This window comes from Macaca thibetana, chromosome 9 (genome assembly GCF_024542745.1).
Source record: "Macaca thibetana thibetana isolate TM-01 chromosome 9, ASM2454274v1, whole genome shotgun sequence".
Taxonomy (NCBI): Eukaryota; Metazoa; Chordata; class Mammalia; order Primates; family Cercopithecidae; genus Macaca; species Macaca thibetana.
The window spans coordinates 73,908,575-73,916,523 of NC_065586.1; positions in this window are offsets into that span (position 1 = coordinate 73,908,575).

Below are 7,949 nucleotides of genomic sequence, written 5' to 3' on the forward strand. Positions count from 1 at the left end.
CCATCTAGTTATTAACATAACCAAGTCAATTTCGCCTCAAACTATCGCATTTAATGCTTGCCTTGTTATACCCTGTGGAGACTTGCCAAGTCAAAGACAGCTTTCTACTTCAGAAAACTACTTCTGTCCCTCCTGACTCTCCTCAGACTGGGCATTAGTAAACTAGGATCATTTAATCCAGGGAGATTTTGATAAAGACCCCAGTGCCAACCAGGAGTCTTGCCACCCAACGTAGAGCTTTTATGCTGTAGTTGGTCCAACGTTCTGTGGACCACTAAAGAGCAAGGATGGACTGCCCCAACCGGTTTTTGTAATTTCCTAAAATCATACATTCATTTTACTAGAGGACCATAGAAGTTAAAAACTTAAAACAAACTTTAGCAATAAGGACAGGATACCAAGATGCAAATGCCTGGTTAAAATGGATCAAATATTCTATCTGCACGTTAAACAAAAGCAATTATTATGCTTGTGCACATGGCAGGCCAGAGGCCCAAACTGTCCCCCTTCCACTAAGGTGGTCTTCCAGTCAACCTGGTGTGGGCTGCATGGTAGCTCTTTTCCAGGATTCTACAGCCTGGAGTAATACGTCATGCCAAGCTCTCTCTGCTATATCCCAAAGTCCGGCACCCTCCGGGTCAGCCCCCGAGGGCCATCCAGCTTCTATCTCCCAACATTAAGTTCACTTTGTGTCTCTCACGACAGGGAGGAAACAGCATTCCTTGGAGAGCTGAAGGGAAGTGATGAACTTAAGAATTTTCAAGAGCTTATCAATCAGTCAGCCCTTGTTCATCCTTGAGCAGATGTGTGGTGGTATTGTGGTGGACCTTTACTAGGCACTCTGCTGACTAACTAGAGTGACACTTGTGCTTTAGTCCATTTGCCTATCTCTTTCACCCTGGAATTTCATCAACCAGAGGGAGAAAAAATAAGACATCGTAAAGTGAGAGAAGCCTCTTATGGGTCTTTTGACCCTCATGTCTATTTAGACGCAATTGGAGTCCCACAAGGACTACCAGATCTATTTAAAGCTTGAAATCAAATAGCTGCAGGATTTAAGTCAGTATTTTAGTGAGTGACAATTAATAAAAATGTAGATTAGTGAAACTACATCTATGACAACCAACAGCAACAAGCTTTTCATGAGTTAAAAGAAAAACTCATGTCGGCCCCAGCCCTGGGGCTACCTGACCTGACAAAACCCTTTACACCCTATGTGTCAGAAAAAGAAAAAATGGCAGTTGTAGTTTTAACCCAGACTGTGGGGCCCTGGCCAAGGCCAGTGACCTATCTCTGAAAACAACTAGACAGGGTTTCCAAAGGCTGACCCCCATGTCTAAGGGTCCTAGCAGCAGTGGCCCTGTTAGCATAAGAAGCAGATAAGCTAACTCTTGGGCAAAACCTAAAGTGCCCCTATGCTGTGGTGACGTTAATAAATACCAAAGGACATCATTAGCTAACAAATGCTAGACTAACTAGATACCAAAGCTTGCTCTGTGAAAATCCCCACATAACCATTGAAGTTTACAACATCCTAAACCCCGCCACCTTGCTCCCGGTATCAGAGAGCCCAGTTGAACATAACTATGTAGAGGTTTTGGACTCAGTTTATTCTAGTGGGCCCAACCTCCAAGACCATCCTTAGACTGGGACTTACATCCCAGTCTAGACCTTAGACTACATCAGTAGACTGGGAGCTGTATGTGGATGGAAGCAGCTTCGCCAACCCCTGCAAAGTGACTCTGAAGAAGACGACAAGCCCTGGTCCAGTCACACCCAGAAGCGGACTGGTCCACATATGACCAAAACATGAGGAAACTCATCATGGGACTCATTTTCCTTAAAATTTGGACTTGTGCAGTAAAGACTTCAACTGACCTTCCTCAGACTGAGGACTGTTCCCAGTGTATACATCAAGTCACTGAGGTGGGACAAAAGGTTGCTACGGTCTTATTATTTTACAGTTATTATAAGTATACTGGAACTCTAAAAAGAACTTGTGTGTATAATGTTATTCTACACAAGGTATGTAGCCCAGGAAATGACCAAACTGATGTGTGTTGTGACCCATCTGAGCCTCCCATGACCACAGTTTTTAAAATAAGATTAAGGACTGAGGACTTGTGGGGGCTCATAAATGATATGAGTAAAGTGTTAGCCAAAACAGAAAAAAAAAAAAAAAAGGTGACCAAACAAGTCACCTTAAAATTTGATGCCTGTGTTGTCAATAATAATAAGTTAAAAATAGGATGTGGTTCTCTTAATTAGAAAAGAGGCTATATGGCAGAAAATAAGTACATTTATCATGAAATAGGACTGTGTGAAAATAAATGTAGACACTGGTCTTGTGTCATTTAGGCTACTTGAATAAAAAATGAAAAAAATCCTGTCCACCTTCAGCAAGGAAAAAGTGGCCCTTCCTGTACCAGTAACCCCTTAGAACTAGTAATAACCAACCCCCTTAATCCTCGCTACAAAAAAGGGGAACGTGTAACCCTAGAAATTGATGGAGTTGGACTGGATCTTCAAGTAAATATCGTAGTTTGAGAAAAAGTTTATAAACGCTCTCCTGAGCCAGTATTTCAAAACTTCTATGATAAGCTAAATCTGCCAGTAACAGAAATTCTAGGAAAAACAAGACATTTGTTTTTGCAATTAGCCGAGCATGTAGTCCAGTCTCTCAGTGTCACTTCGTGTTATGTATGTAGAGGAACTGTAATAGGAGATCAATGGCCATAGAAAGCCTGAGAATTAGTACCTACAGACCCAGTTCCTGAGGAATTCCTGGCCCAAAAGAATCACCCTGATCACTTCTAGGTCCTAAAAGCCTCAATCATTAGACAACACTGTATAGCAAGAGTGGGGAAGGACTTCACCCTTCCTGTAGGAAGACTCAGCTGCCTTGGGCAAAAGCTGTTTAATAGTACTACAAAACAGTTACATGGTGGAATTCAAACCACACAGAGAAAAATCCACTCAGTAAATTTCCAAAGTTGCAGACCCTTTAGGCCCACCCAGAATCCCACCAGGACTGGACAGCCCCCACTGGGCTATACTGGATATGTTGACATAGAGCCTACGCTAAGCTGCCCGACCAGTGGACAGGTAGTTGTGTTATTGGCACTATTAAACTATCTTTCTTCCTACTGCCCATAAAAAGAGGCAAACTCCTGGGTTTCCCTGTCTATGCTTCCCATGAAAAGCAAAGCATAGCCATAGATAATTAAAAAGATGATAAAAGGCCTCCTGAAAAAATTACATACAATACTATGGGACTGCCACTTGGGCACAAGATGGCTCGTGGGGGTACCGGACCGCCATTTACATGCTCAACCGAATCATGCAGTCGCAAGCTGTCTTGGAGATCATCACTAATAAAACTGGTAAAACCGTAACTGTTCTGGCCTGGCGAGAAACTCAGATGAGAAATGCTATCTATCAGAATAGATTGACTCTCAACTACTTGCTAGCAGCTGATCCGCCTACCTCAGCCTCCCAAAGTGCTGAGATTACAGGCGTGAGCCACTGCACCTGGCCCACAAATCTTTCTAAACTAAAACTGACTGCATCTTCCATCTGCATAAAAATAGCAAGAACTTTCATAATTTTTACTCTGTATACTTCTCAATGTTTCACACATGTTAACTCACTTAATCCCTGCAACAACTTTATGTGAGGATTACTATTATAATCTCCATTTTACAGATGAGAACTGAGGCATAGAGAGGTTAAATAACTTGCTTGGAGTTAAACTGCTAGTAAGTGATGAAGCAGGATATTAACAATTTGATATATCCCTGCTTACTCTGACAGTCTTGTCTCTGGCCACTTGTGCCTTATTCGCTATCCTCCTGCTTTGTATTAGGTATTAGATGGAGAATTGAAACCAAGATCTAGAGGTGGTCCTGAGGATTCTATGGTCATTTAGGGAAAAGAAGCAAAAAGAAAAATCTCTGTAGTAGAAGAGTATGAGTAGTCCAGGAAGGACAAGAACAGGGCACTTGGGAAGACGTAATGCTGGAGTGTGGGGAAAACCTTCCTAGAGGGGGTGATGTTAAAACTGGAACTCATGGATGGAAAGGAATTCACAGGGGAGAACTGGGGAAAGGAAAGGGTTTTAGACAAGGAACAGTGCTTGCAGGCTCAGAGCCAAGACCGCTGGTGGTAGGATTGGGGAAATTGCTGAGTGTGTTTATCCATTTCCTTTTCTCTCCTACTTGACGGAGCTCCTAGGATGTCACATCTGCTGTAGTGGGCTCAAGGAGGTCTCAGCGGAATTAGACTGGAACCCAAACACTGGAATCTCTCAGCTTCTGCCTAGCCATCTGGTGAATGTTCAGGCAGTGTGAAGAGGCTGCTAAAGTCCTTTGGATTTCTGGAGATTCCAGGACCTGCATAAATAAAAGAAGGCAATTTGGGAGGCTGAGGCGGGAGAATCGCTTGAGCCCAGGAGTTCGAGACCCAGCCCGGGCAACGTAGTGAAACCTCATCTCTACAAATAATAAAAAAATTAGCCAGGCATGGTGATGTGCATCTGCAGTCCCAGCCACTCAGGAGGCTGAGATGGGAGGATTGCTTGAGCCTGGGTGGTGGAGGCTGCAGTGAGCTATGACCATGCCACTGCACTCCAGCCTGGGGACAGAGCAAGACCCTGCCTCAAAAAAAAAAAAAAAAAAAAAAAAAAAAAAAAAAGGCGTTGAGGGGAAGGCAAGCAGGAGTGCATCAGTCTGAGAGTCCTGGGAACCTGGAGATAATACTGAAGGCCTTGATTTTCACCTATTTGTGAAACAAGAGGGTGATGGGGGAGAACGTAGCTGAGGCAAACCCAGACACTGCATACAGGAAGTGGAAATCCTCTCACCACCAGTCCTGGGACTGAATATGAAGTCTGAAAGGGATTTCTAAATGCAGGATCCCTGTAAAGACTCAAGAGACTGAATATACAAACAGACAGTGACCACACTATAAATAAAAGTAGAACTCAAACTGAGAACCTGCTCTGAACCTGCTGCAAGCAGCCCGTGAAGCCAACCTACTGGCAACCGTAACCAATCCTGGAAGTCAACTAATGTAGGAAGCCAAATAATAACCCCTGTAGTAATTGGCCCAAAACAGCCATGACTTGATTAATAACTGACAGCTTTCCTAATTTTTGCATTGACTACCATTTTAGGATCAACAACATAAAGCAAATATGCAAACCTAAGCCACTATGTAGGATGCTACTTAGCTGCCCACAGCTTCCCCACGCCAATAGCCTGAAGTCTTTTTATTCCCCCCCCCAACTATAAAGCATTCCCATTCCTTACCTGCCTTTGTGTCTCTGCCAGATGCAAATGATGGTGGCTGATTCCCTTGCTAGAGCAGATTCTGAATAAATAGCCTTTGTTTGTTCTTATTTGGGTGGCCTTTATTTCCACAGGCTGGAAAACGTTCCCTGAAGCTCTGGATATTCTATTTACTTTCTTTCATTCTTGGATCCATTTCCTTTTCTTGGAACATTGGAGAATGTTTTTTCACCATCCACAAACATTTAGCAAGGCTGGGCATGTTTGTGCTGCAAAGAACACTTTTTACAAGATCAGAGATAGCACCTATATTCCCAGCGCTGCCACAGGTGCTGTGACAGCCAGCAAGTCCTTTAGCCTTCTTGTATCTCCATCCTCTTGTAAAATGGGACTAAAGAAATTATTTTCTGGCTGGGCACAGTGTCTTGTGCCTGCAATTCCAGCACTTTGGGAGGCTGAGGCAGGTGGATCACTTGAGGTCAGGAGTTCGAGACCATCCTGGCCAACATGGTGAAACCCTGTCTCTACAAAAAATACAAAAATTAGCTGAGTATGGTGGCACACGCCTGTAGCCCAGCTACTAGGGAGGCTGAGGCAGGATAATTGCTTGAACCCAAGAGGCAGAGGTTTCAGTGAGCGGAGACTGCGCCACTGCACTCCAGCCTGGGTGACAGAGTGAGACTCCATCTCAAGCAAAAAAAAAAGTTCTGCTTACCTGCTGGAACCAGACCCAATGGTCCTCCAGGTTCACATCTAGTGTAGTGCACCTCTTAGCATTTTCTCACCGATCCCAGTCAAATAAAAACATTCAGACCTAGAAACACAGAGATTTTATTTGAAAAGACTATTGCAGTAGGAGGAGGGGACTATTTTAAGAGGACAACACACAGACCACAAGATCTGCAAGAGTCTCAAGAGAGACCTTGGATATGTGCTCATGAAGGGCAGCTGCTCCATATTCCAGTGCTGGCTCAGGTTGAAGATCAAAGTTCAGGAGCTTGTGGGGAGGGAAGAAGCCTAGCTAGAGTTTGGTCAAGTCTTATTAGCGGGTATTTTGTCCACCTTGGTGAGTGGGGACAAACAATTTGGGTAATCATTTATGAGACAAAATTTGGAGGGTTTTTGTCTGGCCTTGTCCTAAGTAAACAGGGGGGCATTCACGAGTCTTATCTAAGTCGCATGGAGAAGAGTAGTTCTTTGCAATAAGCTATTCGGAAGGACAAAGGGGAGAAGGATTTCCTAAGTGCCATCTTCTAGGAGCACAGGGCTCAGGCAGAGTTCAACATTGTCATCCATTTATGGATGAATGCATAAACAAATGTGGTAGATGTGTTCAATGAAATATTATTCAGCCTTAAAAAGGAAAGGAGTTCATACACATGTTACACCACGGATGAATCTTGAGGACATTATGCTAAGTGAAATATACCAGTCACAAAATGACAAATATATGATTCCACTTATATGAGGTAGCTGAAGTAGCCGCATTCATAGAAACAGATGTAGAATGGTGGTTGTTCAGCCTGGCGGGGAGAGTGGGGAGTTGTTTAATGAATACAGAGTTTCAGTTTTGCAAAATGAAAAGCTTTGTGGAGACTTTGCACAACAATGTACACAAAAATGTGAATGTATTTAACATTACTAAACTGTATACTTAAAAATGGTTTAGATAGGCCAAGCATGGTGGCTAACACCTCTAATCCCAGCACTTTGAAAGACTGAGTCGGATGGATCACTTGAGGTCAGCAATTCGAGATCAGGCTGGCCAACATGGTGAAATCCCATCTCTACTGAAAACACACACACACACACACACACACACACACACACACACACACACACACACAAATTAGCTGGTGTGGTGGTGCTCTCTTATAATCCCAGCTACTCAGGAGGCTGAGGCAGAGTATTGCTTGAACCCGGGAGGCGGAGGTTGCGGTGAGCCAAGATCATGCCACTGCACTCCAGCCTGGATACAGAGTGAGTCTCTGTCTCAAAATTTAAAAAAAAAAAAAAAAAAAAAAAAAAAAAAAGGTTTTGATAGTAAATTTAATGTTATGTGTCTTTTACTACAATTAATAATTTTTTAAAAACTCAACATTATCATTATCCCCTTTGATTCAAGATTAATAAATATTATTTATCAATGAACAACTCAAAAGTGATGGTGAATCTCCTGAGTGGGGGAGAAATAGGGTCTAAGAAATAATCCCCTGAAGACTCTTGTTTGTGTTATTCCTGCAAAAGCAGCTGAAGCATCTGTTGAGAGGTGGTAGCAAAGGTGAACTGTTTTAGCATCATCTTGCTGATCATCTTCTAGGGGGGATGACTGAAATGAAAAAGAGAAATATTAATATAAAAGGTTATAATAAAGTCAGGAGCCAGGAGTCGGATCCTGAGGGTATCTGGTCCAGCAAATTCCAAGAGGTCGGTGGATGAAAAACTTTTGGTCATACAGCACTGCATGAGTTTGCCGAAGCTAAGACGTCAATGTTCTTGGCAATGTTGTCCACTGTCTTGATTCCCTGTCATATAAAGGCATTTGTGACCTGAACATTTTATCACATTTCCTTTGAGGCTCAAAGAGTGCCTTTTCCAGGCAGAAACTGGCCCCTGCATGGGCTGCCTCAGTGATGAGTATTTCAAGGTATATATCAAGTC